The following is a 7501-nucleotide window of genomic DNA, read 5'->3' as shown; positions in this document are numbered from 1 at the left end:
AACCAGGGGCTGGCAACCTCTTCCGGTTCGTCTTGGCAACGTGTGTGAAGGGGGCGTGGCCATTTTACCGAAGCTTTAAATATTTTACTAATAGCGGAAAGTAAAGGCTTTCCTAGTTGGGACAGCATATAGGGAAACGTTATGGATTATAGGTACCGAGGAGGTAGCCTGGCTTGAGGGGGCAGTTAAAGGGAAAGGCGAGACTTAGGGCGAGACCGAGCGGGCTTAATTTGAGGCGACGCGGGAAGGGCGGGACCGCGGACTGGATTTCGACTTCCAAATTCACGCGAGGTATAGGAGTCTGAGGGTTGCACAGGACGTTATGCATTGTTTGACTCCTCCAGCGCCTTTACAGAAACTTCTCTCAGGCTCGCCTGCTAGCACTAGTCGGGGAGATAATGTAACCAGGGAGATGTGGCGGACAGAAAGTGCAGGGAGTCTCTGAGGAGCGGATGGATGATCGTGGGTCGCTTTACTAAGCAGAAAAAGACCCTGCCAGAAGGAGTGGTGTCCGCTTGGTCCCGTCAGCCGGACCCACCTGGACGGCTGGGGCCACCTGTGGTCGCCGGGAGGTAAGAGAGAAAACCAATGAAGCACCTTCAGAGGAGAGTGCCTTGGAAGGAATCTTGGGATGGGAGAACGAGCCTGTCGGAAAAATTGGGAATTTGGGGCTGTCAGAGATGCCCTGGAAAACTAGAAAGACTGTTCTCTAAAAGAGGAGTTCTATTTGTTTTATGCTCCCTTTGCGAGGTACTCAAGTGTAGCAGTTATAGAGAGACATACTTCAGCTCGGAATAAGATTCAGTTCCAAAGCGGCCCATCAGAAGTGTCAAGCACACATCACATGGACATTGCCAGAGAATTCAAGTATCCCAAATGAGAGACTGGCCCTTTTGGCCCTGACAGTATACGATAGTCCTCTGCTTCAAGAGTACCCACCTCATTTACTGTTCTGTGGACTTGCTTAATGAGTACGTGCTTAAAATTTTAACTCTCATGAAAGATTGTGAGTTTTATTCTTTAACAGGCACTTGATTAAATATGTTATGTAAACTTGTGAAAATATCAGAAAACCAATGAATTTTTTTTTTTTTTTGAGACAGAGTCTCGCTCCATAGCCCAGGCTGGAGTGCAGTGGCACAATCTCGGCTCGCCGCAAGCTCCGCCTCCCGGGTCTCCGTTCAAGCAGTTCTCCTGCCTCAGCCTCCCAGGTAGCTAGGATTACAGGCACGCGCTACCATGCTCAGCTAATTTTTGTGTTTTTTTGTAGAGACAGGTTTTTACCATGTTGGCCAGCCTGGTCTTGAACTCCTGACCTCGTGATCAGCCTGCCTCGGCCTCCCAAAGTGCTGGTATTACAGGTGTGATCCACAGCACCCGGCCTGAAATAATTAATATTAATATTATTAAATATATATGAAATGATAACTATTAAAAACATACAGAGGAAAAGACAGTTGAAGGAAATGCACCAGAATGTTCACATATGTCCAAGTGTTAGTAGTAGTAATTTTTTAAAAAATTATTTTCCAACTTTTTTATACATGGTTTTTAAATTTTGTTTTTTTGAGACAGAGCCTTCCTCTGTTGCCCAGGCTGGAGTGCAGTGGCACGATCTCGGCTCACTGCAACTTACACTTCCTGGGTTCAAGTGATTCTCCTGCCTCAGCCTCCCGAGTAGCTGGATTGCAGGCATGTGCCACCATGCCTGGATACTTTTTGTGTTTTTAGAGACGGGGTTTCACTATGTTGGCCAGGGTGGTCTCAAACTCCTGACCTCAAATGTTCCACCCGCCTCAGCCTCCAAAAGTGCTGGGATTACAGGCGTGAGCTACTGCGCCCAGCCATATTTTACAATGAAAAAAAAAATAGGTTCTACACAACTTCTTTTTATTGGTTGATTGATTTTGAGGCAGAGTCTCGCTCTGTCACTCAGGCTGGAGTACAGTGGTACAGTCTTGGCTCACTGAAACCTCCACCTCCTGGGTTCAATTGATTCTCCTGCCTCAGCCTTACAAGTAGCTGGGATTACAGGTGCCCACCGTCACGCCTGGCTAATTTTTGTATTTTTAGTAGAGACGGGGTTTTGCCATGTTGGCCAGGCTCATCTTGAACTCCTGGCCTCAAATGATCCACCCGCCTCAGCCTCCCAAAGTGCTGGATTACAGGCGTGAGCCACTGCACTGAGCCACAACTTCTTGAGTGAGAAAGGAGAAAGGAAAACTCTTGGCTTCCAGCTGCCTGAGGTAATTCCTTCCCCCAAGGTGTCACGAGGGAAAGGAGGTGGTCACCATCATCTCCTTTTTGGTGCCTGGAAACTCAAACTTCCCCTCTGGTCCTCAATCCTCCCTACTACTGGAGAAAAAGAAACCTGGGCACCCTTGTGGTATGGATGCAGCGATTTCTAAAGGGCAGCTTTCTGCTCAAGATTGTGAGTTTTCTGTTTACACAGTGTGGTGGACTATACTAGCTATGGTTAGTTGTATATAGTATAGTATCTATACTAGATGAAAATTCTCAGGATGGTCTTCTATGAAGAGGTGATGACTGAGCTGAGATTTGATAGTCGATAGGAAACCAGTCATGCAATCAGGTGGGGTACACTGACCCCATCAGAGGGGATAGCTGTGGTTCCAAAACTGGAATTAGTTTGGTGAGTTTGAGGAACAGGAGGGAGCCCGGTGTGGCTGGAGCAGGGCGATCAATAAAAAGAGGGAAAGAGTTGAGAACAGAGAAGTCATCAGAGGGCAGCCCATGCCAGCCCATGTAGTTCTCAGTATGGATTTTGGTCTTTATTCTTAGTTCACTGCAAAGCTCTTAAAGGATCACAAGCAAGGGCATCCTATGATATGATTTAAGTTTGAAAATGATCCCTCTGGCTGCTTGTGAAGAATAGATTGCAGGGGGCAAAAGAGGAAGCAGAGAGATCAGGTAAAAGGGTATTGCAGAGATCTAGGTGAGAGGTAAACCCAGGTGGGCATGTGGGGGTGGTGAAGATGGACAGGAACTGTGACCGTGTTACATTTTGGAAATAAAACCCCAAGGAGTTGCTGATGGACTGGATATGGGATATGAGGGAAAAGGAAGAATCAAGGATGGAACTGAGATTTTTGACCTAAGAACCTGGGTGGATGGTAGACCCCCCTGCTTCAGAATATATCCAGAATGTGACCCTATCTTAGCAGTTTTCCGTGGTCTGCTGGTCCAACTCCCCATTATCCATTATCTGTTACCTGGAATATAGCAAGAGTTCCCTAACTAGTCTCCCAGCTTTCATCCTTACTGCCCTTCTTTAGTTTATTCACAGCAGCTAGGGTATTCCTATTACACTGGCAATCTACTCTCATCCTGCTTCTGTTCAAAGTCCTCCATCTTCATCAGGATAAAAGCTCATGGCCCAGCCACTGTTGCTTCTCTGGCTTCACCTCCTGCTCTTCTCACTTGCTCTTTCAAAAATTTCAGTCCTTATCCCCTGCGCACTGTACCTCTTCTTGGCTTTCTCCTTAGCCCTTCTCCTTAGCCCTTATTATCTTCTAATGTATGATGTAGTTTACTTATTTTTTTCTGTTTACTGTAAGTTTTCCAGTAGTGGAATGTAAGCTTTAGGAAGGCAGGGTTTTTGTCTCTTTTGTTCACTGCTATAGTAGGTGCTTAATAAATATTTATTCAATAAGTATCTTACGTAAATTGACTGCAGAGGAGAAGTCTGTGGGAGGAACAGGTTTGTACAGGGGCAGAAACAAAAAGTTCTGTTTTAGACATGTTAAGTTTGAGGTGCCTGTAAGGCATCTTGGTGGTGCTGTAGAGTAGAGGGGTGGGCACATTAGTTGGGTCAGGAAAGAGGCCTGGACTGGCGATATCCACTGGGGAATCATCATCAGGAAGATCTGGATGTGGATGCGTAGGGGGAGATTGTGGATAAGAGAATGAGGAGGGCCCAAGACCATTTCTTGGGGCATGCCAACATTTAGGGCAAGGCAGAGGAAGAGGGGCAAGAAAATAAACCAAAAGAAGAACGTGGATAAAGAGAAAAGCTAGCAATGGCACCCATCATCCAGCTTCCAGTTAACTCTCCCTGGCTCTAGAACAGTGGTCCCCAAGCATTTTAGTGCAGGGACTGGTTTTGTGGAAGACAATTTTTCCACAGATGGGGTGTTGGGGAACATGGTTTCAGGATGAAACTATTCCATCTCAGATCATCAGGCATTAGATTCTCATAAGGAGCGTGTGACCTAGATCACTCGCGTGTGCAGTTCACAATAGGGTTCTCCCTCCTATGAGAATCTAATGCCACCGCTAATCTGACAGGCGGCGGAGCACAGAGCTCAGGTGGTAATGCTCACTTGCCTGCTGCTCACCTCTTGCTGTGCAGCCCAGTTCCTAACAGGCCACAGACTAGTACATGTTGGGGACCCCTGCTCTAGAGTAGTCTTTCGTAGTCACGCACTCTTTCCCCGGGGTTGATGTGGTTTACAATGGAGGCCACGTTCAGGTTCCTTCTGGATCTTTGCTCAGGGCCCCAGGCTCCATCTTCTGGGGGATTAGAACACAGTGGTTAAGAACATAGGCTCTGGCCGGGCGCGGTGACTCACGCCTGTAATCCCAGCACTTTGGGAGGCCGAGACGGGCGGATCACGAGATCAGGGGATCTAGACCATCCTGGCTAACACGGTGAAACCCCGTCTCTACTAAAAAAATACAAAAAATTAGCCAGGCGTGGTGGCGAGTGCCTGTAGTCCCAGCTACTTGGGAGGCTGAGGTGGGAGAATGGCATGAACCCAGGAGGCAGAGCTTGCAGTGAGCTGAGATCGCACTACTGCACTCCACCCTGGGCAACAGAGCAAGACTCTGTCTTAAAAAAAAAAAAGAAAAAAAAAAAGAACATAGGCTCTGGCCAGGCCTGGGATCTCACTCACGCCTGTAATCCCAGCACTGTGGGAGGCCGAGGCGGGCAGATCACTTGACCTCAGGAGTTCGAGACCAGGCTGGGCAACATGGCGAAACCCCTTCTCTACTAAAAATACAAAAATTAGCCAAGTGTGGTGACACACACCTGTAGTTCCAGCTATTTGGGAGGCTGAGGTAGGAGGACCTCTTGAGCCTGTAGAGGTCAAGGCTACAGTGAGCCATGATCGCACCACTACACTCCAGCCTGGGTGACAGAGTGAGACCCTGTCTCAAAAAAAAAAAAAAAAAAAAAAAACCTCCAAAAATATAGGCTCTGTGAGTATGTAGAACTAAACAGTCAAAAACAACATAGGCTCTGGAGTCATAGTACGTGGTTTGAAACTGCCTCTATCACCTATCAGCTTATGACTTTGAGCAAGTTACATTATTGTGCCTCAGTTTCATCATCTGTGGGGAAATAATAGTCCCCACTTCATTAGGATGGTTGTGAGGAGTAAATCACTTACTACTGAAACAAATAGGTGGTGTATAGCAAGTGTTCAAAAAATGTTAGCTGTTGTTACTGCTCTTAGGGCTTAGGTCTGAGTGCCTCCTGCCAGGTGGTCTGACTCTAGGACCCAGACTTTGATAGCACAGCCCCTTCCCACTCTTGTCCGCTAGAGCAGGACTAGTTGCTCTCTTACCTAGGGCTGCTACCTCCTGGGACCCAGTCAGAGGACATAGGATCTTGCTGCTGTTGGCTCAAGTATTTTATCTTCCTAGGGAGTCAAATCAAATAAAGCTGTTGACCAATACTAAGTTACCTTGGGATTCGCAATGCAATTTAAGTCAGCATACACTGAACTTGAGATCTGTATACTGTGTTTTTTGTTTGTTTAAGGGAAGAGAAACTATCTGCAAAGGAAGATTCTCAAACACAGATTGAAACCCTCTGAGATATCGACCCCCTAGGTTAGAAAATCACAGATAAAACTGTATGAAACCTCCAGCTTCTGTAACATGATAAAATGAACACATTTTACTCCAAAGGCCAGAATCATGCTTACTGAAGAAATCTGGATTATTCTCATTAATTAGGTGTGTTACAAGGATGGCCCCTATGACTCTTTTTATTTAATTTTCCTTTGGAAGTACTGGCCTACGTAATTAAAGAAGAGAAAAGAAATGAGATATAAAAAGTAGAAGAGTTAAAATATTTATGATATGATAGCCTACATGAAAATCCAAGGATATCAACTGAAAACTAATACAAATAAGATATTTTAGGAAAATGGGTAGAAATGAGTATTTTTTTAAAACTGCCTGTTTGACAATATAAGAGAATAGATTGTATTGTTTGCAACAGCAACAACACAGTAAACCAAGCGCAATAAATGTGCTAGATCTAGGTACCTGCATTAATCTGTTTTCACGCTGCTATAAAGATAATACCAGAGACTGGTAATTTATAAAGGAAAGAGGTTTAATTGACTCACTGCTCCTCATGGCTGGGGAGGCCTCAGGAAACTTACATTCATGGCAGAAGGGGAGGGGAAGCAGGCAACTTCTTCACAAGGTGAAAAGAGAGAATGAGTGTGAAGGAGGAACATTTACATAACCATCAGACCTCATGAAAAGTCACTATTACGAGAACAGCATGGGGGAAACTGCCCCCTTGATCCAATCACCTCTCACCAGGTCCCTCCCTGTGCATGTGGGGATTATGGGGATTACCATTCAAGATGAGATTTGGGTGGGGACACAGAGCCACACCATATCAGTACCCAAAACTAAAATGCCACCAAAGGAAGTCTGAATAAATGGGAAGGCATATTCTATTTTTGGGTGGAAAGACTCACTATTATAAAGATGTCAGCTCTCCATAAATTAATCCATAAATTTAACACAGATCTAATAAAAATACCAACAGAGTACACAACCTGAATATAAATTCGTATGGAAATTTTTGCATCAGGGATAACCATGTTGCTTCAGTAGCATCCCCAGAATGAAAAACAACCAACCAAAACGAAACAGAAAGAATAGCCATGAGAACATTTTGAAAAGTAAGGTTAATGAGAGGAGAAGCGCTATACCACATATTAAAACAATAGTTAAAATAGTAAAATCCAGATAATACTAGCACACACATAAGCATTTTGATCAAGAGAATATAATAGGCTGGGGGTGGTGGTTCATGCCTGTAATCCCAGCACCGTGGGAGGTTGAGTTGGGCAGATAACCTGAGGGCAGGAGTTCGAGACCAGCCTGGACAACATGATGAAACCCTGTGCCTACTAAAAATACAAAAATTAGCCTGGCATGGTGGTGTGCACCTGTAATCCCAGCTACTCAGAAGGCTGAGGCAGGATAATCACTTGAACCTGGGAGGTGGAGGTTGCAGTGCCTCCACCCTGCGTGATTGACTGAGACTCCATTTCAAAAATAAATAAATAAATAAAAAATAACATAATAGTCCAGAAATAGACTTCAGGCATTAAAAAGTTTAGTAATGATAAAGATGGCATTGTCTGTCAGTAGGGAAAAATGGATGATACAGTAAGTAGCAATGAGACAATTGTGTAGTCACCTGGAGAAAATAATGTGGTATCTC

The sequence above is a fragment of the Rhinopithecus bieti genome, unplaced genomic scaffold, assembly GCF_001698545.2.
Source record: "Rhinopithecus bieti isolate Rb0 unplaced genomic scaffold, ASM169854v2 scaffold_24390, whole genome shotgun sequence".
NCBI classification, from domain to species: domain Eukaryota; kingdom Metazoa; phylum Chordata; class Mammalia; order Primates; family Cercopithecidae; genus Rhinopithecus; species Rhinopithecus bieti.
Note: the sequence above shows the minus strand (reverse complement) of the source record.